The 23,078-nt window shown below is 51.5% G+C and overlaps 1 protein-coding gene across 1 annotated transcript in view; it reads left to right on the forward strand.

The window, feature by feature from the left end:
• The first annotated feature begins 2,343 nt into the window (after nucleotides 1-2,343).
• Nucleotides 2,344-23,078, forward strand: part of LOC116968467 (neurexin-2-like) — a 240,277-nt gene continuing 219,542 nt past the window's right edge. Inside the window, exon 1 of the mRNA XM_033015231.1 lies at nucleotides 2,344-2,450. The gene's annotated coding sequence lies outside the window, so the exon portion shown is untranslated. The remainder of the gene's footprint in view (nucleotides 2,451-23,078) is intronic.

The raw sequence follows: 23,078 nt of genomic DNA on the forward strand, positions 1-23,078 counted from the left end.
TCACAAGTTCGAGGCTGAGAGGTTGTGACAAGTTTGTCGCCCAGATGGATTTTACCCTATCAATAATGAATCGCAGACTTGTGATGGAGTCAGCTCTTTGTCCAAGTCCATAAAGTCCTTCTGACGGAAATTAAAATGTTGAATAATTTTCAATCCCTGCTTGTTTCCCCACAGGTTCCCCTGTAGCTCTGCTGTCTGCCATTGATGGCCTTCAGAGGGGAAATTATTCAGAGATTGGGAGGTCATGTTGCAGTTGTACAAGACGTTGGTGAGGCCACATTTAAATAATTGTTCAGGAACATAACTGGCTGTAAAATGGCATCACAGGAGGACAGGGTGGTCAAAAGGGCTTTTGGCACATTGGCCATCAGTCAGAGTATTGAGTATAGAAGTTTGGAGGTCATGTTGCAGTTGTATAAGACGTTGGTGAGGCCACATTTAGAGAATTGTGTTCAGTTCAGTTCTGGGCACCGTGTTATAGGAAAGATATTGTCAAGCTGGAAAGGGTAGAGAGAAGATTTACGAGGATGTTGCCAGGACTCGAGGGTGTGAGCTACAGGGAGAGGTTGAGCAGGCTGGGTCTCTACTCCTTGGAGCGCAGGAGGACGAGGGGTGATCTTATAGAGGTGTCTACAATCATGAGAGGAATAGATTGGGTAGATGCCCAGTCCCTCGCCCAGAGTTGGGGAATCGAGGACCAGAGGACATAGTTGGAAAGGTGAATAGCAGCAGTGTCAACTGGGAAAAGGTCACTGGGAAGAAGCTGTTCTTGAACCTGGAGGTCAGGGTTTTCAGGCACTTCTTTTATCCCAATGGTAGCAGTGAGATGAGAGTGATCAGGGTGGTGTGGGTCAGTGTGGTGTGGGTCAGTGTGGTGTGGGTCAGGGTGGTGTGGGTCAGTGTGGTGTGGGTCAGTGTGTGGCCAGTGTGGTGTGGGTCAGTGTGTGGCTAGGGTGGTGTGGGTCAGTGTGGTGTGGGTCAGGGTGGTGTGGGTCAGGGTGTGGCCAGTGTGGTGTGGGTCAGTGTGGTGTGGGTCAGGGTGGTGTGGGTCAATGTGTGGCCAGTGTGGTGTGGCCAGTGTGGTGTGGGTCAGTGTGGTGTGGGTCAGTGTGGTGTGGGTCAGGGTGGTGTGGGTCAGTGTGGTGTGGGTCAGTGTGGTGTGGGTCGGTGTGGTGTGGGTCAGTGTGGTGTGGGTCAGTGAGATGAGTGTGTGGCTAGGGTGGTGTGGGTCAGTGTGGTGTGGGTCAGTGTGTGGCCAGTGTGGTGTGGGTCAGTGTGTGGCCAGGGTGGTGTGGGTCAGTGTGGTGTGGGTCAGTGTGGTGTGGGTCAGTGTGGTGTGCGTCAGTGGGTGACCAGGGTCAGTGTGGTGTGGGTCAGTGTGTGGCCAGTGTGGTGTGGGTCAGTGTGGTGTGGGTCAGGGTGGTGTGGGTCAGTGTGGTGTGGGTCAGTGTGGTGTGGGTCAGGGTGGTGTGGGTCAATGTGTGGCCAGTGTGGTGTGGGTCAGTGTGGTGTGGGTCAGTGTGGTGTGGGTCAGTGTGGTGTGGGTCAGTGTGGTGTGGGTCAGTGTGGTGTGGGTCAGGGTGGTGTGGGTCAGTGTGTGGTCAGTGTGGTGTGGGCCAGGGTGGTGTGGGTCAGTGTGGTGTGGGTCAGTGTGGTGTGGGTCAGTGTGGTGTGGGTCAGTGTGGTGTGGGTCAGTGTGGTGTGGGCCAGGGTGGTGTGGGTCAGTGTGGTGTGGGTCAGTGTGGTGTGGGCCAGTGTGGTGTGGGTCAGGGTGGTGTGGGTCAGTGTGGTGTGGGCCAGTGTGGTGTGGGTCACTGATGATGCTGGCTGCCTTTTATAGGCGACTCCTGCAGATCCCTTTGATGGTGGGGAGGTCAGTACCTGTGATGGATCGGGCAGTGAAACATCCTTTAATTCTGAGGCTGTGCCCTCTGGTCCTAGACTCTCCCACTGGTGGAAACATCCTCTCCGCATCCACTCTATCCAAAGATTCCCCCCCGTTATAAAAAGCCCCTTTATGCACAGCAAGTTCCCATAAGCCACAATCACAACACCTACATTGTGAGGGGGATCCCTGGATAGAGTGGATGTGGAGAGGATGCTTCCACCAGTGGGAGTGTCCAGGACCAGAGGGCACAGCCCCAGAATTAAAGAAAGGAGATGAGGAGGAACTTCTTTAGTCAGAGGGTGGTGAATCTGTGGGATTCATTGCCACAGAGGGCTGTGGAGGCCAAGTCAGTGGATATATTTAAGGTCTAGGGGGCGGATCTATGGGGTGGGGGTGTGTCTAGGCGGGAGGGGGTGGATCTAGGGGGGGGGGGTCTAGGCTGGTCCAGGTTTAGAGAGAGGCAGCGAGGGTGGAGACTGGAGAGAGGGGGTGCAGCTTTACACCACCACCACCAGCAGCAGCAGCAGCATCAGCATCAGCGGGCAGGCGGAGGCAACACAAGGTAAATACAATGCAATGGACTCTCTGCAGTCTGCATCGTCCATCCATCGCGAATGTAGCGCTGCATTTGTTGCGGGTTGCAAGTACGGCTGGCTGGAGATGGTGTGGTGTGTGCACGTTAATGTCAGGGGGGGGGGAGGTGGTGGGTGAGAGAGAGGGGAGAGGGATAGAAGATGGGAGAGAGAGACAGAGAGAGAGAAAGGGGAGAGAAAGAGGGGAGAGAGGAGAAAATTGAGAGAGATAGAGAGAGGGGAGAGGGATAGAAGGGGAGATATGGAGAGAGATGGGGAGAGAGAAGGGGGGCAGGTAGAAGGGAATGGGGGGGAGGCAGCGGTGGGGAGGGGAGGGGGTGCAGCCTCTTGGCCTGCCCGGGGTGCAGCGACTGTCTACACGGTGGCAGATGAGGACCAGCTCCAGCGGTTACATGTTGGCCGGCACATCCTGCCCCAATATCCAGTCTCAGCGCGAACACAAAGCGGCTCACTACACTGGTGGTTACCCGTCATGGCAGCACGGATTCAGAAGGCATTCTCGATCTCCCTCTCTCTCTGTCTGTGTCTCAGCCCCCCTCTCCCCCTCATTCTCTCTCACCCTATGTCTCCCCTGCCCACCCCTCTCTGTCTCCCCCCTCTCTCGCCCTCCCCTCTCGCTCTGTTCCTCTCCCCCCCCCCCTCTCTCTCTCCACCTGCCTCTGTCACCCCCTCTGTCTCTCCCTGCTTGCTGATGGAACATCTGGACAAGATGTCCTTGCAGAAGCTGCATTGGTGCCCAGAGGGAGAGAGAGAGAGGGGGGGAGAGAGGAGAGAGGTGGGAGGGGGGAGAGAGAGGAAGAGGGAGGGGGAGGGAGGAAGAGGAAGAGGGAGGGGGGGAGAGAGAGGAAGAGGGAGGGGGAGAGAGAGATGGGGGGAGAGGGAGGGGGAGATAGAGGAAGAGGGATGTGGGGAGAGAGGGAGGGAGCGGAGAGAGAGATTATGGGGGATAGCAAGGCGATTACACTGAATTATCTCAGTTGGAATTGTAGTAAATTGTAAATTGTGTGCGGGCTGAATCTGAGACCATCCTGGCGGGGAGGGGGGATTTTTGAGCCCAGGGAAGGGTTTATCGATGATGACAATGAATTAGCGGCCAGTATGGTACAGTGGTTTCTGCAGATATGAGGCGGTCATCGACAGACAGGGGCAGCTGTGATGGGTGGTGGACTGACCAATGTCCCCTCGTGTAATCAGCCTGCACTGGCTCTGAGCAGAACCATTTATTTGTGTGTGTTTAGGATAGCTCGGCAGTACCAGCGCCCTGGCTGTGGAATTACGAGAGGGATTACAGAGCCAATTCTGTGTGCTTCATCTGTACAGTGTGGACGGCTCAGTTGTAGCCGTGTGTTGTCTTGCCGCTGTCTGGATAGCACGCAACAAAAAAGCTTTTCACTGTACCTCGGTACACGTGACAATAAACCGAACTGACCAATTCCCCCACCCACCTTACAAGGGAGAGGGGCAGAGTGGGGGGTGTAGGCTGGGGTGTGTGACACCCCATCCTCGCTGCCCCACTGCCAACTACACACCAGCTACCGAGCACCTTCGCCAGGATGGACCAGGAGTGCCGAATGGGGAGAGTCCAGGACCAGAGGGCACAGCCTCAGAATTAAAGGACGTTCTTTTAGGAAGGAGATGAGGAGGAATTTCTTTAGCCAGAAGGTGGTGAATCTGTGGGATTCGTTGCCACAGGCGGCTGTGGAGGCCACAAGTCAGTGGCAAATGTTTAATGTGTCATTCCTAACTGTCACTGTAAGTCATGTTGTCACTTGCGGGCAGAGCACCAAGGCAAATTCCTTGTATGTGAATACTTGGCCAATAAACGTATACATATTGTTAAGGCAAAGATAGATAGATTCTTGATTAGTACAGGAGTCACAGGTTACGGGGAGAAGGCAGGAGAATGGGGTTAGGAGGGAGAGATAGATCAGCCATGATTGAATGGCGGAGTAGACTTGATGGGCCGAATGGTCTTATTCTGCTGCTACCACTCATGAGCTTAAGACAGGGAGGCTGACAGAGGAGTCCAAAATCAGAGGATAAAGTTTTCCCCGCAGAGGAGGTATCTAACACCAGAGGTGTGCGTTCGGGGTGAGAGGTTGGGGGGGGGGGGGGTTGAGGAAGTACCCGTCACCCAGAGGGAATCACAGTGTGGTAACAGACCCTTCGGCCCAACTTGCCCATGCTAGCCAACATGTCCCATCTATACTAGTCCCACCTACCCACGTTTGGCCCATATCTCTGACATGGCACAGTGGCGCAGCGGGTAGAACTACTGCCTCGCAGCGCTGGAGACCCAGGTTCGATCCTGACCTTTGGAGCTGTCTCTGTGGAGTTTGCACGTTCTCCCCGTTGTCACGTGGCTCCAATTTCCTCCCACACTCCAAAGACGTGCAGGTTTGTGGATGAATTGGCCCTCTGTAAATTCGCCCCTAGTGTGTAGGGAGTGGGATAACATAGAACTGGTGATCGATGGTCGGCACGGACTCGGTGGGCCGAAGGGCCTGTTTCTATCCTGAATCTTTCAACTCAATTCAACCCAGCTCTTGATATCTGTTTAATGTCTCTCCCATTTCCTTGGTCCCTGCTGTAATTTCTCCACTGTTGCCAGGGTAACCAGGTACTGCTCCCACAGCCCGCGCTGGTCAGTGACACACTCACGTGTGTGTGTATGTGTACCTGAGTGTGTGTGTACCTGTGTGTGTGTGTGTGTGCGCCTGTGTGTGCGCGCCTGTGTGTGTACCTGTGTGTGTGTGTGCGCCTGTGTGTGCGCGCCTGTGTGTGTGTATACCTGTGTGTGTGTGTACATGTGTGTGTACCTGTGTGTGTGTGTACCTGTGTGTGTGCGTGTACCTGTGTGTGTGTGTGCGCCTGTGTGTGCGCGCCTGTGTGTGTACCTGTGTGTGTGTATACCTGTGTGTGTGTGTACATGTGTGTGTGTGTACGTGTGTGTGTGTATACCTGTATGTGTGTTTTTACCTGGGTGTGTGTACCTGTGTGTGCGTGTACCTGTGTGTGTGTGCCTGTGTACGTGTGTGTGTGCCTGTGTATACCTGTATGTGTGTGTATACCTGTGTGTGTGTGTGTGCCTGTGTGTGTGTGTACGTGTGTGCCTGTGTATACCTGTATGTGTGTGTATACCTGGGTGTGTGTGTACCTGTACCTGTGTGTGCGTGTGCCTGTGTGTGTGCCTGTGTATACCTGTATGTGTGTGTATACCTGGGTGTGTGTGCACCTGTGTGTGTGTGTGTACGTGTGTGCCTGTGTATACCTGTATGTGTGTGTGTATACCTGGGTGTGTGTGTACCTGTGTGTGTGTGTGTGTGTCCCTGCTGTAATTTCTCCTCTCTCAGGCTGCCAGAGACCCACATTTGCCGAGCTTTTCCTCATTATGAATCTGTGGACGTTTTTGCGGCCATGATTTTACTGCTTGTGGATTCTACCTTCCCTGATCGTAGCTTCAGTCCCGGCAGCGCTGAATCCTGCAATCTTGCTTTACAGCCATTCTCAGCGACGTTCTGAGCCTTTGCCCTTGCTCACGCTTACCTGCACAATCGTTGGCCACAGCTGCCTCTCTCTCTCTGTGGCTTCTTTGTGCCTTAAAAGGATTGCTGTAAAACATTTATTGATATGTTCACCGCCGCTTGTTTACAGATGTATCTTTTTAATGCAGTCTACCGAATAACCAACCCATCCGTACCTTGTCTCTTTGTAGTTTGTAAGAGTAGTGTAGCTGCGGCAAGTTGGCCGGTGTGGGCCGAAGGGCCTGTTTCCACACTGTATCACTCTAACCGTAAGACTTAGGAACAGAATCATGCCTTTGAGTCTTCTCTGCCAAGAGGCCGATCTATCTTTCCCTCTCAACCCAATTCTCCTGCATTCTCCACGTCACCTTTGACACCCTTAATAATCAAGAACCTATCATTCTCCACTTTAAAAATACCCACTGACTTGTGGCCTCCACCGCCGTCTGAGGCAATGAATTCCACAGATTCACCACCCTCTGGCTAAATAAATTTCTCCTCATCTCCATTCTGAAGGTACGTCCTTTCATTCTGAGGCTGTGCCCTCTGGTTTTATACTCTCCCACTAGTGGAAACATCCTCTCCACGTCCACTCTATCCAGGCCTTTCATTATGCAGTAGGTTTCATCGAGGTCCCCCCTCAACCTTCTGAACTTTCTTGTTAGTAAGTTCTGGTTTTAGGGTGAACTAGGTCAGTTTCAGCTGTAATGTCCAATTGTGCGATATTATGATCACTCTTCCCTTTAGCCCCCTTTTAAAGTTCAGAGATAGTGTGGTAACAGACCCTTCGGCCCACCGAGCCTCTATGCTATCCCATTCTACACCCTCAGGGTGTACATTTGGAAAGGGCTACCTTCTTTCTATACACAGCGGTCGAATGGGCCACCAGAGTCCATGGGGTTTGTACAGAGTTTGTACGTTCTATCCCTGACCACGTGGGTTTTCTCCGGGTGCTCCGGTTTCCTCCCACACTCCAAAGACGTGCAGGCTTGTAGGTTATAAGACCATAAATAAGTGTTAGGAGCTGAAATAGGCCATTCGGCCCATCGAGTCTACTCCGCCTTTCAATCATGGCTGATCTATCTTTCCCTCCTAACCCCATTCCTTTTCCCCATAACCCCTAATAGGCTTCGGTAAAAATGATAAATTGTCCCTAGTGTTAGTGTGGGGGGGGGTCGCTGGTCGGCACTGACATCGATGGGCCGAGGGGCCTGTTTCCACATTGCATCTCTGAACTAAACTAAAACTATTGGGCTGCGAGCGCGGGCTTGAGGGGGGGGGGATGTGTCTGGGCTAGCACAGCTGGGACGGGTCAAATGGTCTCCAGTGATCTGACTGCCTCTAGCCAGCGGTGGTGATGTGTTTACTGGAGGGGTAGGGGTCCCCCTAGGGCAGGTCTAGCGGGCGTGGGATGGGGATGTGGGTGGGTGGGGGATGGTCAGCTCCTGCTTCCACTCTCTCGGCCCCAAGAAACTGGGCACAGTTTCCATCAGTTACTGAAACAATTAATCGAATATTATGATACATTAACTCATCATAAAAATGCTAATATTTCCCAGCTAAATGGGGATTTAATGTCCCATTGTTACGCTCGATGGGTTGCTGAGTTACATTTTTTTGGCCAACAGATTCCTCACCAAATGACTGGAGGCTTGGTTTGTGTTTAGCTCTGCCTTGTTCTTTACCCGTTGCCGGGAGATGTTACCGTCGGCGCAGTCCCGGTGCCTTCAGGAACGGTGCCGAAGCTGCCAGTTAGTCGGTTTGTTTAGGGCCGGTCGAGGCAGCAGAGGCTAGTTTAGTTCATAGATACCACGCGTGGAAACGTGCCCTTCGGCCCACCGAGTCCGTGCCGCCCAGAGATGTCCCCCCCCTGTAGTTCTCCCATACATACTAGGGGGCAATTTACAGAGGTCAATGAACCTACAAACCCACACATTCTCGTGGCATCTGCTTCGACCACCCGAGGAGGAGAGGGGATGGGGGGGGGGGGGGGTTGGAGACGGGTGGGACAAATCTGGAGCGGGGCAGGGTAGAGAAGGGCCGAATGGCCTTTAGTTTGGTTTAGAGATACAGCATGGAAACAGGTCCTTCGGCCCTCTGTGGCCGCGCTGACCAACGATTCCCCGTACACTCGTTCTATCCAACAAACAATTAACCTACAAACCCGCACGTCTTTGGAGTGTGGGAGGAAACCGGAGCACCCGGAGAAAACCCACGCTGGTCACGGGGAGAACGTGCAAACTCTGTACACTGACAGCGCCCGTGGTCGGGATGGAACCCGGGTCTCTGGCCGTGGTAAGGCAGCAGCTCTACCCGCTGCGCCACCGTGCCCTGTGCCATCGTGATGCCTGTGCCCGTGTGGGTGAGTGTATTTGGAGGGGAGGGGGGCAGGGAATGGTGCAGGGAGAGTGGAGTGGAAGGGCAGCGTTTCTTAGTCTGCAGATAAAGCTTTGAGCAGTTCTGCAGTGGTGGGTCCCGGTGGACGGAGGTGAATGGAACATTTACCATCTGTCTTAGGCAGGGAGCGCGGGGCCACCGGATCTATCGCCATGTGTAGGAAGGAACTGCAGATGCTGGTTTAAACCGGAGACAGACACAAAAGGCTGGAGTAACTCAGCAGGACAGGCAGCATCTCTGGAGAGAAGGAATGGGTGACGTTTCACAGAGTGCCGGAGTAACTCAGCAGGACAGGCAGCATCTCTGGAGAGAAGGAATGGGTGACGTTTCACAGAGTGCTGGAGTAACTCAGCAGGACAGGCAGCATCTGTGGAGAGAAGGAATGGGTGACGTTTCACAGAGTGCTGGAGTAACTCAGCAGGACAGGCAGCATCTCTGGAGAGAAGGAATGGGTGACGTTTCACAGAGTGCTGGAGTAACTCAGCAGGACAGGCAGCATCTGTGGAGAGAAGGAATGGGTGACGTTTCACAGAGTGCTGGAGTAACTCAGCAGGACAGGCAGCATCTCTGGAGAGAAGGAATGGGTGACGTTTCACAGAGTGCTGGAGTAACTCAGCAGGACAGGCAGCATCTCTGGAGAGAAGGAATGGGTGACGTTTCACAGAGTGCTGGAGTAACTCAGCAGGACAGGCAGCATCTCTGGAGAGAAGGAATGGGTGACGTTTCAAGTCGAGACCCTTCTTCAGACTGAGTCTGAAACATCACCCATTCCTTCTCTCCAGAGATGCTGCCTGTCCTGCTGAGTTACTCCAGCACTCTGTGTCTATCTTCGGTTCTACCATCTGCTTGTTTTAACCCGGTTGCACCAGCCACGCTGCTCCCCTCTCCTAGGGCAGGGCCGCCCTTCCGCCCGGCTGCTCCTGCTATCCCATGTCAGTCTGGGACGGTGGAATTAGAGATGTTCACTGGTCTGGCAGCTCGCTCGAGGCTCCGTGTGTGGTCGAAATAAACACTCCTACAGCCCAGATATCTTCACGATTAAGATGAATCTCCTGACGTATTTCTTTGTCCTTGTTTGCAGCGTGTTCAGTCTCCACTGCACCATCTATCTCCCAAGTGTAATCTCCTCCCAGGATCTCAAGCAGTGGGATCGCCTAACTCCCTCCCATACACCTCTTCATTGGAAACTCAGCGGGTGGCCATTCGGCCCTCAGGCTCCATGCTAGCTCCCTGCAAGGGAACCCCCATCCCTCATCTCCCCGTAGCTGTGAAACCAGGGCTTGAATCCTCATTTAATTATAGATGGCGGCCACTCTGCCCATTGTGCCCATGCTGGACAAGGATCACCGTACACTGGCTCTATCTCACACACACTGGGGACAATTTACTTTTATATTAAAGCCTGCACGTCTTTGGAGTGTGGGAGGAAACTGGAGAAAACCCACGCAGGTCACGGGGAGAACGTGCAAACTCCGTACAGACAGCACCCGTAGTCAGGATGGAACCCGGGTCTCTGGCGCTGTGAGGCAGCAGCTCTACCCGCTGCTCCACCGTGCCACCCCCAAACATTGTGATCGGACTGAAGGGTGGGATAGACTGGAGGGGCCGAGTGGCATAATCCGGCTCCCATACTGTGTGTCCGGCAGTGCAGCGCTCCTTCTGCAGGAAGAGACGGTGTTCCACGTGTATATGGAGTACGAGAAGTTGCAGCCCCTGGATGAATATCTGAAGGGGCTGCTCCTCAGGTTTTGGCTCCACGCTCCTGATCTTTGGTCACCCGGTGCGGAGGGCGGGAGGAGGAGAATCTCCCTGTCGGTTTGGCCATTCGAGGATCCAGGCAGCGGGCGGTCGATGGTCACGCCAGAGTCGACTGCTCCAGGCCTATGTCCGCGTTCGCGGGGCCCTGTAACGAGGGAACACACGGTGCCCACGGGCTCTGGAGGCTTCCCGTAAACGCTGGTTGCCGCGGGACGCCGAGCGTGCGCTGGATACTGATGATAATGTTGTAATCTGATGATTGATTGATTGATGTTTGGAAACTGCTGAGCGGTGTTGATCTTCCTGGTACTTTGCAACGGTGATTATTGAAATAGAATCTTGTTAAGGAGAAATAAAAGAGGAGAATGTGGAAACACAGGGAGCAAAAGGCAAAGTGCTGGAGGAACAGTGCTGGGGGGCACACTGGTGCATAGTTGGACCATGTGGGTTTGCTCCGGGTGCTCCAGCTTCCTCCCACATTCCAAATATATGCAGGTTAATTGGCTTCTGTTAGATTGTCCCAAGTGCGTTGGATAGAATGGGGTGATCGCTGGTCGGCACGGACTCAGTGGGCCGAAGGGCCTGTTTCCACACCGTACAGTATATCTAAATTAACTCAGTGGGTCAGGTAACTTCTGTGAAGGGAATGGACACATGATACTCGATTGTAATCATGTATTGTCTTTCCGCTGACTGGTTAGCGCGCAACAAAAGCTTTTCACTGTACCTCGGTACACGGGACAGTAAACTAGACTGTAAACATTTCGGGTCTGGACCCTTCTTCTGACTGATGAGGAAGGTATAGGGAGGGTCTTTAACTAACTGGACGAGTCTGACTGACTGAAAGATACAGCATGGAAACAGGCCTTTCGGCCCGTTGAGTCCATGCCGACCATCAATCATCCATTTGTACTAAAGATAGACACAAAAAGCTGGAGTAACTCAGCGGGACAGGCAGCAACTCTGGAGAGAAGGAACGGGTGACGTTTCGGGTCGAGACCCTTCTTCAGGCTAATTAGGGACAAGGGAAACAAGAGATATAGACGGTGGTGTAGAGAGATAAAGAACAATGAATGAAAGATATGCAAAAAATTAATAATGAAAAGGAAACAGGCCGTTGTTAGCTGTTTGTGGGGTGAAAACAAGACCTTTGTACTAGTTCTATGTTATCCTACTTTCACCTACACACCAGGGGGCAATCTACAGAGGGTCAATTAACCTACAAGCCCGCATGTCTTTGGGACGTGGGAGGAAACCAGAGCACCCGGAGGAAACCCACACGGTCCCAGGGAGAACGTGCAAACTCCACACAGACCGCGAGTGCCCGAGGTCAAGATGGAACCTGGGTCTCTGGTGCTGTGCGGCGCGGCTCCACCCACTGCTCCACTGACTTGCGTGTCCCGGGTGCACAGGACCCCCGCTGAGGTGGGCGTGGGTGTGGGTGAGGTTGGCATGCCCAGATGTCATGGAGTACATCCTCAGACACTCCGTGAAACACCATGTAGACGCCATGCTGAAATTACTGGGATGAGTCAGGATCTTCTGAATCGTTTAATGTCAACCTCCCATCTCTCGCTCCCGCTGCCAACTGTTTTTATATTTATAATTTGTTAACTTGACTTCTTGCGGTGATCTACTGATTGGATTAGATTTCATTACAACCCCCCTAAACTCCTTCAGCGCTGCAGCTCTCTGTGAGATCTCCGCCCTGCTCTAATCCCAGCCTCTCCCTGTCCATTCTGTGGCCAGGCCGTGGTTTGGTTGGACGTGGCCTGCTTGCCTGATGTCTCATATTGGATAAGGTCCCCCATGGGATTTGCAGATACATTACAGGAGCTGTGGAAGCGGAGGTCCTTGCTAATGTTCCTGTTGTGTGGATCAATAAACCGCGCTGCCTTGTAGATGTGAAGTTGTCACACCTCGCTCAGCAAGGCAGTGGAATATTGCAGGCCGAAGGAATGTTACCCAGATGTGCCTGGACAGGCCATTCAGCCCACTCCTTCCATGTTGACCTTAGGTTCTACTGAATCCTTCCCTATAATCGGCTCAGCTCAGTTTAGAGATACTGCGTGGAAACAGATCCTACGGCCCACCGAATCCGCACCGACCAGCGATCCCCGCACACTTTATGCCCCTGTCTCACTTAGGAAACCTGAACGGAAACCTCTGGAGACTTTGCGCCCCACCCAAGGTTTCCGTGCGGTTCCCGGAGGTTTTGGTCAGTCTCCCTACCTGCTTCCACTACCTGCAACCTCCGGCAACCACCTGCAACCTCTGGGAACCGCACGGAAACCTTAGGTGGGGCGCAAAGTCTCCAGAGGTTTCCGTTCAGATTTCCTAAGTGGGACAGGGGCATAACACTATCCTGCACACACTCGGGACAACTTTACATTTACTGTATATCGAACCAGTCAACCTACAAACCTGCACGTCTTTGGAGTGTGGGGGGGAAACCGAAGATCTCGGAGAAAACCCACGCAGGTCACGGGGAGAACGTGCAAACTCCGTACAGACAGCACCCGTAGTCAGGATTGAACCTGAGTCTGTGGTGCTGTGAGGCAGCCTGGCCTGATTCCATGCTTTCCCCATATTGGATCACCATGAATCCCATTCAATACAGCACCCAATTCTCCTCGACCTCTCCTTGTAAGACTGTGCACCCACCCCTCCCAGGTGAAGTACTTTGTTTAGTTCAGGGCTATAGCATGGAAACAGGCCCTTCGTCCCATCGAGTCCATGCAACCACGGATCACCCATTCACACCAGTTCTGTTATACCATGTTCACATTCATTCCTCACACACTGGGAGAAGTTGGACAAACTCCCCTTTAAATATTGTTAGCCATTTTGGGCCCCACATCTGAGGAAGGATGTGCTGGCTCTGGAGAGGATTCCAGAGGAGGTTTACAAGAATGATCCCAGGAATGAGTGGGTGAACATATGATGAGCGTTGGGCCTGTACTCGCTGGAGTTTAGTAGAATGAGGAGGGGACCTCATTGAAACGTACAGAATAATGAAAGGCCTGGATAGAGTGGATGTTTCCACTAGTGGGAGAGTCTAGGACCTCTAGGTCACAGCCTCAGAATTAACGGAAGGAGATGAGGAGGAACCTATTTAGTCAGAGGGTGGTGAATCTGTGGAATTCATTGCTACAGACGGCTGTGGAGGTCATCAGAGGATATTCTTAAGGCAGAGATAGATAGATTCATGATTAGTATGGGTGTCAGGGGTTATGGGGAGATGGCAGGAGAATGGGGTTATGAGGGAGAGATAGATCAGCCATGATCAGCCCAGAGAGCACAGCCTTCCTCACCCCCCCCCCCCCCCACAGCGTGGCGCTCCCCCCCCCACCCCCCCACAGAGCGGCCTTACTTTGACCGTCGGTATTTCACCATAACACTCACCGTCCAGTCCTTGTCTGGCAAGTCTGATGATCGATCCTGTGCGTGGGTTCACTCTGTAGCTGGATGGCCTGACGGGATGCCAGCCGACTCCTTGCTTACATGGAGGCCAGCCCGGGAAGGTTTACTGCAGTAATCCCGTTATCTCCAGCTGGGTGATAGGATAGAGCGGATAATCGAGGATCTGAAAGGCAAGGCCGGATCACGGACTAATCAGATCAAACAAACAAAGACAAATTTGCAAGCATTAAGCAGCGTGCTGACATGTAGATAGATGGCTGGATTAGTGGAGACAGACTGGACCAGGAGGTTGAACATCCACGGGGACGTATGACTGTCGGTTCAGGTGTGGCTGTACAGTACTCGTGTGTCAATGGGTTCAAATATCCCACAGGCTGCATCTATATAGCCCCATTCACATCCAAACAGGGAGAGGCCTGGTTGGATTAGAGATTCAATCATGGCTGATCTATCTCTCCCTCTCAACCCCATTCTCCTGCCTTCTCCCCACAACCTCTGACACCCGCACTAATCAAGAATCTATCTACCTCTGCCTTAAAAATATCCACTGAAAATAGTTCATCTCAGCTGGTGGAGATTCTTTGGAAGTCTCTTTAGATTAGATTAGAATTACAGCATGGAAACAGGCCCGGTGGCCCATGGAGTCCGCGCTGACCATCAATCACCCGTACACTAGTTCTATGTCCAACGCACCAGGGACAATTAACCTACAAAACCGCACGTCCTTGGAACGTGGGTTGAAATCAGAGCACATGGAGGAAACCCATATGGTCACAGGAATAACGTGCAAACTCCACACAGACAGCACCCGAGGTCGGGATCTACGGAGATAAAGGCACTTAAGAGTTCTGAAGTGATACGGTAGGTACGCTGATAACCTTGCGGTTTGGTGCTTCTGAAAGAGTGGTGGGAGAAGGGGCTTTGAGAGCTGTGGATTCCAAATAAGCAAGGGGGGGGGGGTAAAAGGTTATTCTGGGTGGGCAGAGGATCTCGGTGGGAGAGCAACATTCTTCAGAAATCACAATGACGTAAAAATGATTGTATGCTGGGTGAATGGCGGTGTTATAGTCATAGAATGATACAGCGTGGAAACAGGCCCTTCGGCCCAACTTGTCCACACCGGCCAACATGTCCCAGCTACATTAGTCCCACCTGCCTGCGTTTGGTCCATATCCCTCCAAACCTATCCTATCCATGTACCTGTCTAACTGTTTCTTAAACGTTGGGATAGTCCCAGCCTCAACTACCTCCTCTGGAAGCTCGTTCCATACACCCACCACCCTCTGTGTGTTCTTTGCAGAGTGTATTCATCTTTGTTCACAAGTTATAGGAGTAGAATTAGGCCATTCGGCCCATCGAGTCTACTGCCATTCAATCATGGCTGATCTATATCTGCCTCCTAATACCATTTTTCTGCCTTCTCCCCATAACCCTTGACACCCGTCCTAATCAAGAATCTGTCTATCTCCACCTTAGAAATATTCAGATTGGCCTCCACCACCCTCTGTGGCAATGAGTTCCACAGATTCACCACCCTCTGACTAAAGAGGTTCCTCCTCATCTCCTTTCCAACAGAGCGCCCTTTAATTCTGAGACTGTGTCCTCTGGTCCTAGACTCTCCCACCTGTGGAAGCATCCTCTCCACATCCACTCTATCCAGGCCTTTCACTATTCTGTAGGTTTCAATGAGGTCCCCCCCCTCAACCTTCTAAAGTGCAGCGAGTACAGGCCCAGTGCTGCCAAACGCTGTACATGGAATGTGCGTGTCTTTCCTGTCCATTGAGTATTGTTGAGCATTCTACATAGCAGCAGAGAGCACAAAACGCTCGCCTACATTGCTGATGCAGACATCCTGACATATCCGGAGCAAGGAGCATCATTATCATCCCTCTGATCTTTAACGCAAAGCTAGCCGGGCAATTGAATGATCTGTTAAATATTTCTGAACTAACGCTGGGAGCCCAGGGTCAGTCCAAAAATAGAAGGCAGTTTTTTGCTTTCCAGTAAACCTGGGGATTTAGCGGTTGTGGCCATTTGTGTGCCTGTCCCAGGTGGAACTGTGTCAAAGCTTATTCCCCAGGGTGGAAATGTCAAACAAACTCTTGTACACTCTAGAATTTAGAAAGATGAGAGGGAATCTTATTGAAACATAACATTTGGACACGCGAGAGGCTGGAAACATGTTCCCGATGTTGGGGGAGTCCAGAACCAGGGGCCACAGTTTAAGAATAAGGGGTAAGCCATTTAGAACGGAGATGAGGAAACACTTTTTCACACAGAGAGTTGTGAGTCTGTGGAATTCTCTGCCTCAGAGGGCAGTGGAGGCTGGTTCTTTGGATACTTTCAAGAGAGAGCTAGATAGGGCTCTTAAAGATAGCGGAGTCAGGGGATATGGGGAGCAGGCAGGAACGGGGTACTGATTGTGGATGATCAGTCATGATGACAGTGAATGGCGGTGCTGGCTCGTAGGGCCGAATGGCCTACTCCTGCACCTATTGTCTATTGTCTGGAGTCGCGTATAGACCCAGACTGGGTAAGGATGGGATTGGAGTCACGTATAGACCCAGACTGGGTAAGGATGGGATTGGAGTCACGTATACACCCAGACTGGGTAAGGATGGACTGGAGTCACGTATGGACCCAGACTGGGTAAGGATGGACTGGAGTCACGTATACACCCAGACTGGGTAAGGATGGCAGATTCTCTCCTCTGTGGGAGGCTAGTGTGCCAGATGGGTTTTTAACTGCAGTTGTGGTTTTCTTTGTGAATAATAGATCCACTTTAATTACTTGGTTTTAAATTCCCCAGTTGCTGTGGCGGGACTTTACACGAGTTTAGATGAGTAGACCAGGTCTGTGTCTGTGTCACCAGTAACCCAACCAGGGTGCTCCTGTGCCAAGATGCAGAGCGACCAGGACTCTGTACGCCTTTGTCTTCATCTCCCTTCGACATAGAGGTCTTTATCATAATTGTGAGCACAGAAACGGGCCCTTTGGCCCAGCCGACCGTGATGGCGACCTATACTAACCCCTCATCACCCCCATATACCTCTCCACTTTTCCCATCCAATTACCTGTCCAAACGCCTTGGAAAGGCTGCAATTCTAACCACCACCACCACCTTGTTGGAGATATTCACCACCCTCTGATCTTTAAATGTCTCTCCTCTCACCTCCGCCCTCTAGTTCTACGCTCCACTGCCCAGGGAAATAGATTCTGACTTCTCTATCTTCTCCACATCCTTCATGATTTTATAAACTTTTGTAAGGTCATCACCGTGGCCTCCCACGTTCCAGGGAGAAGAAGCCCAGTCTCTCCGTATCGCTGCAACATTAGAGAACATTGAACAGTACAGCACAAGAACAGGCCCTTCGGCCCACAATACCCATGGCGAACATGATGGCAAGACTATCTCTCATCTTCCTTGCATACCCAGATACAGCGCGGATGCAGGCCCTTCGGCCCACCGAGTCCGTGCCGACCAGCGATCCACGCACACTAGTTTAGTTTAGAGATACAGCGTGGAAGCAGGCCCTTTGGCCCACCGAGTCCGCGCCGACCAGCGATCCACACACAATCACGCTACCCTACACACACTATGGACAATTTACAATTTCACCTAAGCCAATTTTACAATTTCACCTACGAACCTGTACGTCTTTGGAGTCTGGGAGGAGACCCATGTGGTCACATGGAGAACGTGCAAACTCTGTAGTCAGCACCCACAGTCAGGATCGAACTCAGGTCTCTGGCACTGTGAGGCAGCAACTCTACCCGCTGCGCTATCCCGAGACATTGTGTACTGGTCTATGTTATGCTGGGGGAGTTGAGACTCCAAGAGATCGTGTGGTTTGCCTGAAGTTACAGTCTGGTCCAGTGCCACGTTGGATTTGATTAATAGAGGTTGTGGAGTATTGCCTTGTGTGGGTGTGTAAGTGAGAAGACCCGGCCACAGTCTAGACTAGTCTCAGGGCCAGTCCGCAGACAGCAGAACTATTCATTTAGAGATTCTAGCATTCTGCTCTGGAGATCAATAGAATTTCAATAAATTAGGAACTTCTCAGTTTAACTTCAGTGGCGTCTGTGTTAGATTTCCTTCTATGCTTCATATTGGTTTAATAATGTCACGTGTACCGAGATATAGTGGGAAACTTTGTTCTGTGTGCTATCCAGTCAAATCAGAACATTATTATTTAAGGTGAGGGGGGGAAATTTAATAGGAACCTGAGGGGCAACTTTTTTTACACAAAGGGTGATGGGTGAATGGAACAAGCTGCTGGGGGAGGTAGTTGAGGCTGGGACTATCCCAACATTTAAGAAACAGTTAGGTACATGGATAGGACAGGTATAGAGGGACGTGCAGGCAGGTCGGGCTAGTGTAGATGGGCAAGTTGGGCTGAAGAGCCTGTTTCCATGCTGTATGACTCCGATGTTACATTGGGTGGGGCAAAAAAAATAATTGTTGCTGAATATGAAGAAACAAGGAACTGTAGGTTGTGGGAAGGAACTGCAGATGCTGGTTTAAACCGAAGATGGACACAAAGTGCTGGAGTAACTCAGAGGGACAGGCAGTATCTCTGGATAGAAGGAATGGGTGACATTTCGGGTCGAGACCGTTCTTCCGACTGAGGGGAGAGGGTGATAGAGAGATAGGGAAGTGCAGGGTGTGAAAACGAGACAAAGGGGATGGAGATTAAGGATAATGCAGAATAGATCATTGTTAGTTAGGAGAAGGTAACGACAAAGCAAACAGAGATAAAATGTATTCAAGAAGGAACTGCAGATGCTGGAAAATCGAAGGTACACAAAAATGCTGGAGAAACTCAGCGGGTGCAGCAGCATCTATGGAGCGAAGGAGATAGGTAACGTTTCGGGCCGAAACCCTTCTTCAGACTGATCATGTCACGTGTACCGAGATACAGTGGGGAAACGAGATAAAAGTGGGAAATCAGACTGAGATAAAATGTAAACAGGGACAGTCAGACTAGTCGGAGAACTGGGAAGGGGGGGAGGGATGGAGCGATTAGTATTCATACGAAGATAGAAACACATAAAGCTGGAGTAACCCAGCGGGACAGGCAGCATCTCCAGAGAGAAGGAATGGGGTGACGTTTCGGGTCGAGATTGGTATTCATACCGCTGGGGTGTAGGTGCTGGTTTATAATGTAGTGTTTCAGCTACAGAGAAAGTGCAGATTAGTGAGGTAGACTGGGAAACTCATCCCCAGTTGATGAGAGTCTGATAACAGCAGGGAAGAAGCTGTTCCTGAATCTGGTGGTACGTGCTGGCAAGCTTCTGTATCTTCTGGCTGACAGGAGCGGGGAGAAGAGGGAATGACCGGGGTGTGAGTGCTCCTTGATTATGTTGGCTGCTTTCCTGAGGCAGCGTGCGTAGATGGAGTGGATGCAGTGCAGGTTGATTTGTGTGATGGACTGGGTACGTCCACAAGCCTCTGTGATTTATCACAATCTTTGGCAGAGCTGTTGCCAACCCAAGCTATGATGCATCCCGCTAGGATGTTTTCTGTAGTGCATTGGTAAGCATTGTTGGAGGCATGCCATATTTGTTTAATCTTCTGAGGTCAGAGTTGATTTGTGTAGTTTAGTTTAGAGTGCAGTAACAGGTCCTTTGGCCCACCTAGAGCGCCCCGACCAGCGATCCCCTACACTTACACTATCCTACACACACTTGGGACCATTTGCAATCTTTACCAAAGCCAATTAGCTTACAAGCCTGTACGTCTTTGGAGTGTGGGAGGAAATCGGAGCCCCGGGGAAAATGCACGCGGTCATAGGGAGAACATGCAAACTCCGTACGGTCAGCACCTGTAGTCAGGATTGAACCTGGGTCTCTGGTGCTATGAGAGAATAGGTGCAGGAGTAGGCCATTCGGCCCTTCGAGACTGCATCGCCATTCAATATGATCATGGCTGATCATCCAACAGTATCCTGTACCTGCCTTCTCTCCATACCTCCTGATCCCTTTAGCCACATCTTACTCCCTCTTAAATATAGCCAATGAACTGGCCTCAACTACCTTCTGTGGCAGAGAATTCCACAGATTCACCACTCTCTGTGTGAAAAATGTTTTTCTCATCTCGGTCCTAAAGGATTTCCCCTTTATCCTTAAACTGTGACCCCTTGTCCTGGACTTCCCCAACATCGGGAACAATCTTCCTGCATCTAGCCTGTCCAACCCCTTAAGAATTTTGTAAGTTTCTATAAGATCCCCCCTCAATCTTCTAAATTCTAGCGAGTACAAGCCGGGTCTATCCAGTAGGAGTAAATAGTGATAGTCCCTGGCGGCTGGGGGGTTGAGAAGGGGCTGATGCAATGCAAGCTGAGGGCAGAGCGATGTTGCAGGTGGTAGAGGTGCTGCCTCGTAGCTCCAGACTTGGCTATGATCCCGACCTCCGTTCTGTCTGTGTGTGTAACCTCCACAATCGACAACATTCAGCCAACTGAGTCAGTGACAACCTTCAACCACCCATTTAGAAAAATCATTTTATTCTCCCCACATTGCTACTCATGGGCCTCAGCATTTACCCACCTCCCATCAGAGATCTCCAAAACATCAACACATACAAAGATGCACTCCAAAAGCATCTCAATCTCGACTAGCATGTCTACCACCACCATAGTGCTGAGTGATGCTCTACCTAGAGTTTTTCACATCCAGACACAGGGGGCCATTTACAGCAGACTATTAGCCTATCATTGGAGCATGGGTGGAATAAAAGGATGTGATTATGTTGGAGAGGGTGCAGAGAATATTCACAAGCAAGCTACCAGGGCAAGAGCTATCAGGCCACACTGGTTCAAAGTAGGCTGTGGGGTGAACTCATGGAGTTTTATAAAATCATAGGATCAGGAGTAAGGTGAATGGTCACAATCTCTCTTCCTGGGTTAGGGGGTCTTCTTCTTTCGTGTGGCGTGCACAGCCTAAAGTTGTTGGACAACTTGTTCTATTTGATCTGCACGTCGAGTTGATTGCATTAGTCGAAACAGGGCGGAGCACGTGAAGGTTGCAATCTTCCACCCCGGATAGGGGTCTAAAATTAGAGGACATTGGTTTACGGTGAGAGGGGAAACTGTCTGAAGATGGGGCAGTACGGTGGCGCAGTGGTAGAGTTGCTGCCTTACAGCGCTGGAGACCCGGTTCCGATCCTGACTACAGGTGGTGTCTGTACGGAGTTTGTACGTTCTCCCCATGACTTGCGAGAACTACGGTTTCCTCCCACACTCCAAAGACGTGCAGGTTTGTAGGTTAATTGGCTTGGCATAAATGTAAAAATTGTACCTAGCGCAGGATAGTGTTAATGTGCGGGGATCGCTGGTCAGTGCAGACTCGGTGGGCTGAAGGGCCTGTTTCCTCAGTATCTGTAAACGGAAGGATCCCGACCTGAAATGTCGTCTATGCATGTTCTCCAGAGACGCTGCTTGATCTGCTGAGTTACTCCGGCACCTTATGTCTACTCTTCTGTCCACTGAACCACTGACCAGTCCATGCTGGGACATCACCTATGATGGCACTCTGGTGGTCAGCAGTGAGAGGTTGCTTGGGTGAAATCCCCCGGCAGTTCAGTACACATTGCATATATCAATATAGAGGTGTATAAAGTCATGAGAAGAATAGATCAGGTAGATGCACAGAGTCTCTTGCCCAGAGGACATAGGTTTGAGTGAAGGGGTAACGATTTAATAGGAACCCAAGGGGTAACTTTTTCACACAAAGGGCGGTGGGTGTATGGAATGAGCTGCCAGATTAGTTATTTGAGGCCGGGACTATCCCAACATTTACGAAACAGTTGGACAGGTACATGAATACGACAGGGTTGGTGGGATATGGGCCAAATAAGCCCTCAGGCAGCGCCGCTGACCAGAGGGCACAGCCTCAGAATTAAAGGACGTTCCTTTAGGAAGGAGATGAGGAGGAATTAACTTTAGCCAGAGGGTGGTGAATCTGTGGAACTCTTTGCCACAGACGGCTGTGGAGGCCAAGTCCATGGATATTTTTAAGACAGAGATAGATAGATTCTTGATTAGTACGGGTTTCAGGGGTTATGGGGAGAAGGCAGGAGAATGGGGCTAGGAGGGAGAGGTACTGTAGATCAGCCATGATTGAGTGGTGGAGTAGACTTGATGGGCCGAATGGCCTAATTCTTCCCCTATCATTTATGACCAAAGGCGGGCAGGTGGGACTAGTGTACCTGGGACGTGTTGGCCGGTGTGGGTGAGTTGGGCCTAAGGGCCTGATTCCACTGTATCACTCTTTTTGACTATCCGTGGGGCATTTTCACCACTAAACGGCCGACCATTCCCATCAGATCTTCGGCAAGAAATCACCGGCCACCTTTCCCAGTTGCTGTCCTGGCCACATCTGCCCTGCCTGTGGGCTTGTTTGGACGTTTCACACTCCAGCTCCATGTCTCCTGGTGGATCACGCAGTGTCGAGAGACATGCCCGCGAAAGAAAATCTCCTTGTGAAGGGACAGCAAACGATTCCAACAAGAAGAGACCTGTTATTACCGTCAAGGTCTGAGTAATGTGCTTGTAATGTCTTCTCTTGCTTAGTCCAAATACACTTTAGAATTTGCCTAAGGAGGGATCTGCATGCATTAATTTCCCCGACAAATTTACTTGCACTGCAGAATATGGCAGATTTAAAGTCAACAGGCAGGAATTCATTTAAATAATAGTTCTGGAGGCAGTGTTCATTTCTCCCTCTGCCTGCCTGCCTGCTACTCTCTGTTTCCATGGAGACGCAAGATGAGTCTGAAGGAGAGACCTGACCCGAGACATCGCCTGTCCCTTCCATCCACAGATGCTGCCTGACCTGCTGTAACTGCAGTCTGTTGTGTGCTCTGGGAGGGGGGGATTCTCGGGAACTCTTTGGAAGGTGGGAGGGGGGGGGGGTGAGCTCGGGGCTACAGCGTCTGCTGGAGGTAGGGTGGGGCGTTGGGGGATGTGTCGCTGGGACAGGAATGGGGACAGCACCATGTGTGGGAGGGGGAGAGATTATGTGTGAAGCGTGTGGGGGTGGTGCGGTTGTGTGCGTGGGTCTGTGTGTGTGTGGGGGGGGTCTGTGTGTGTGTGATTCTGTGTGCGTTTGTGGGTCTGTGTGTGTGGGTCTATGTGTGTGGGTCTGTGTGTGTGGATCTGTGTGTGTGTGGGGGTCTGTGTGTGTGTGTGGGTCGGTGTGTGTGTTTGTGGATCTGTGTGTGTGTGGGGGTCTGTGTGTGTGTGTGTGTGGGTCTGTGTGTGTGTTTGTGGATCTGTGTGTGTGTGTGTGTTTGTGGGTCTGTGTGTGTGAATCTGTGTGTGTGTGCATGTGTGTACAGGCAGCATCTCTGGAGAGAAGGAATGGGTGACGTTTTGGGTCAGGACCCTCCTTCCAGTCTGAAGAAGGGTCTCAACCCGTAACGTCACCCGTTCCTTCTCTCCAGAGATGCTGCCTGTCCCGCTGAGTTACTCCAGTTTTTTTGTGTCTATCTTC

Source organism: Amblyraja radiata, chromosome 45, assembly GCF_010909765.2.
Source record: "Amblyraja radiata isolate CabotCenter1 chromosome 45, sAmbRad1.1.pri, whole genome shotgun sequence".
In the NCBI taxonomy this organism is placed as follows: domain Eukaryota; kingdom Metazoa; phylum Chordata; class Chondrichthyes; order Rajiformes; family Rajidae; genus Amblyraja; species Amblyraja radiata.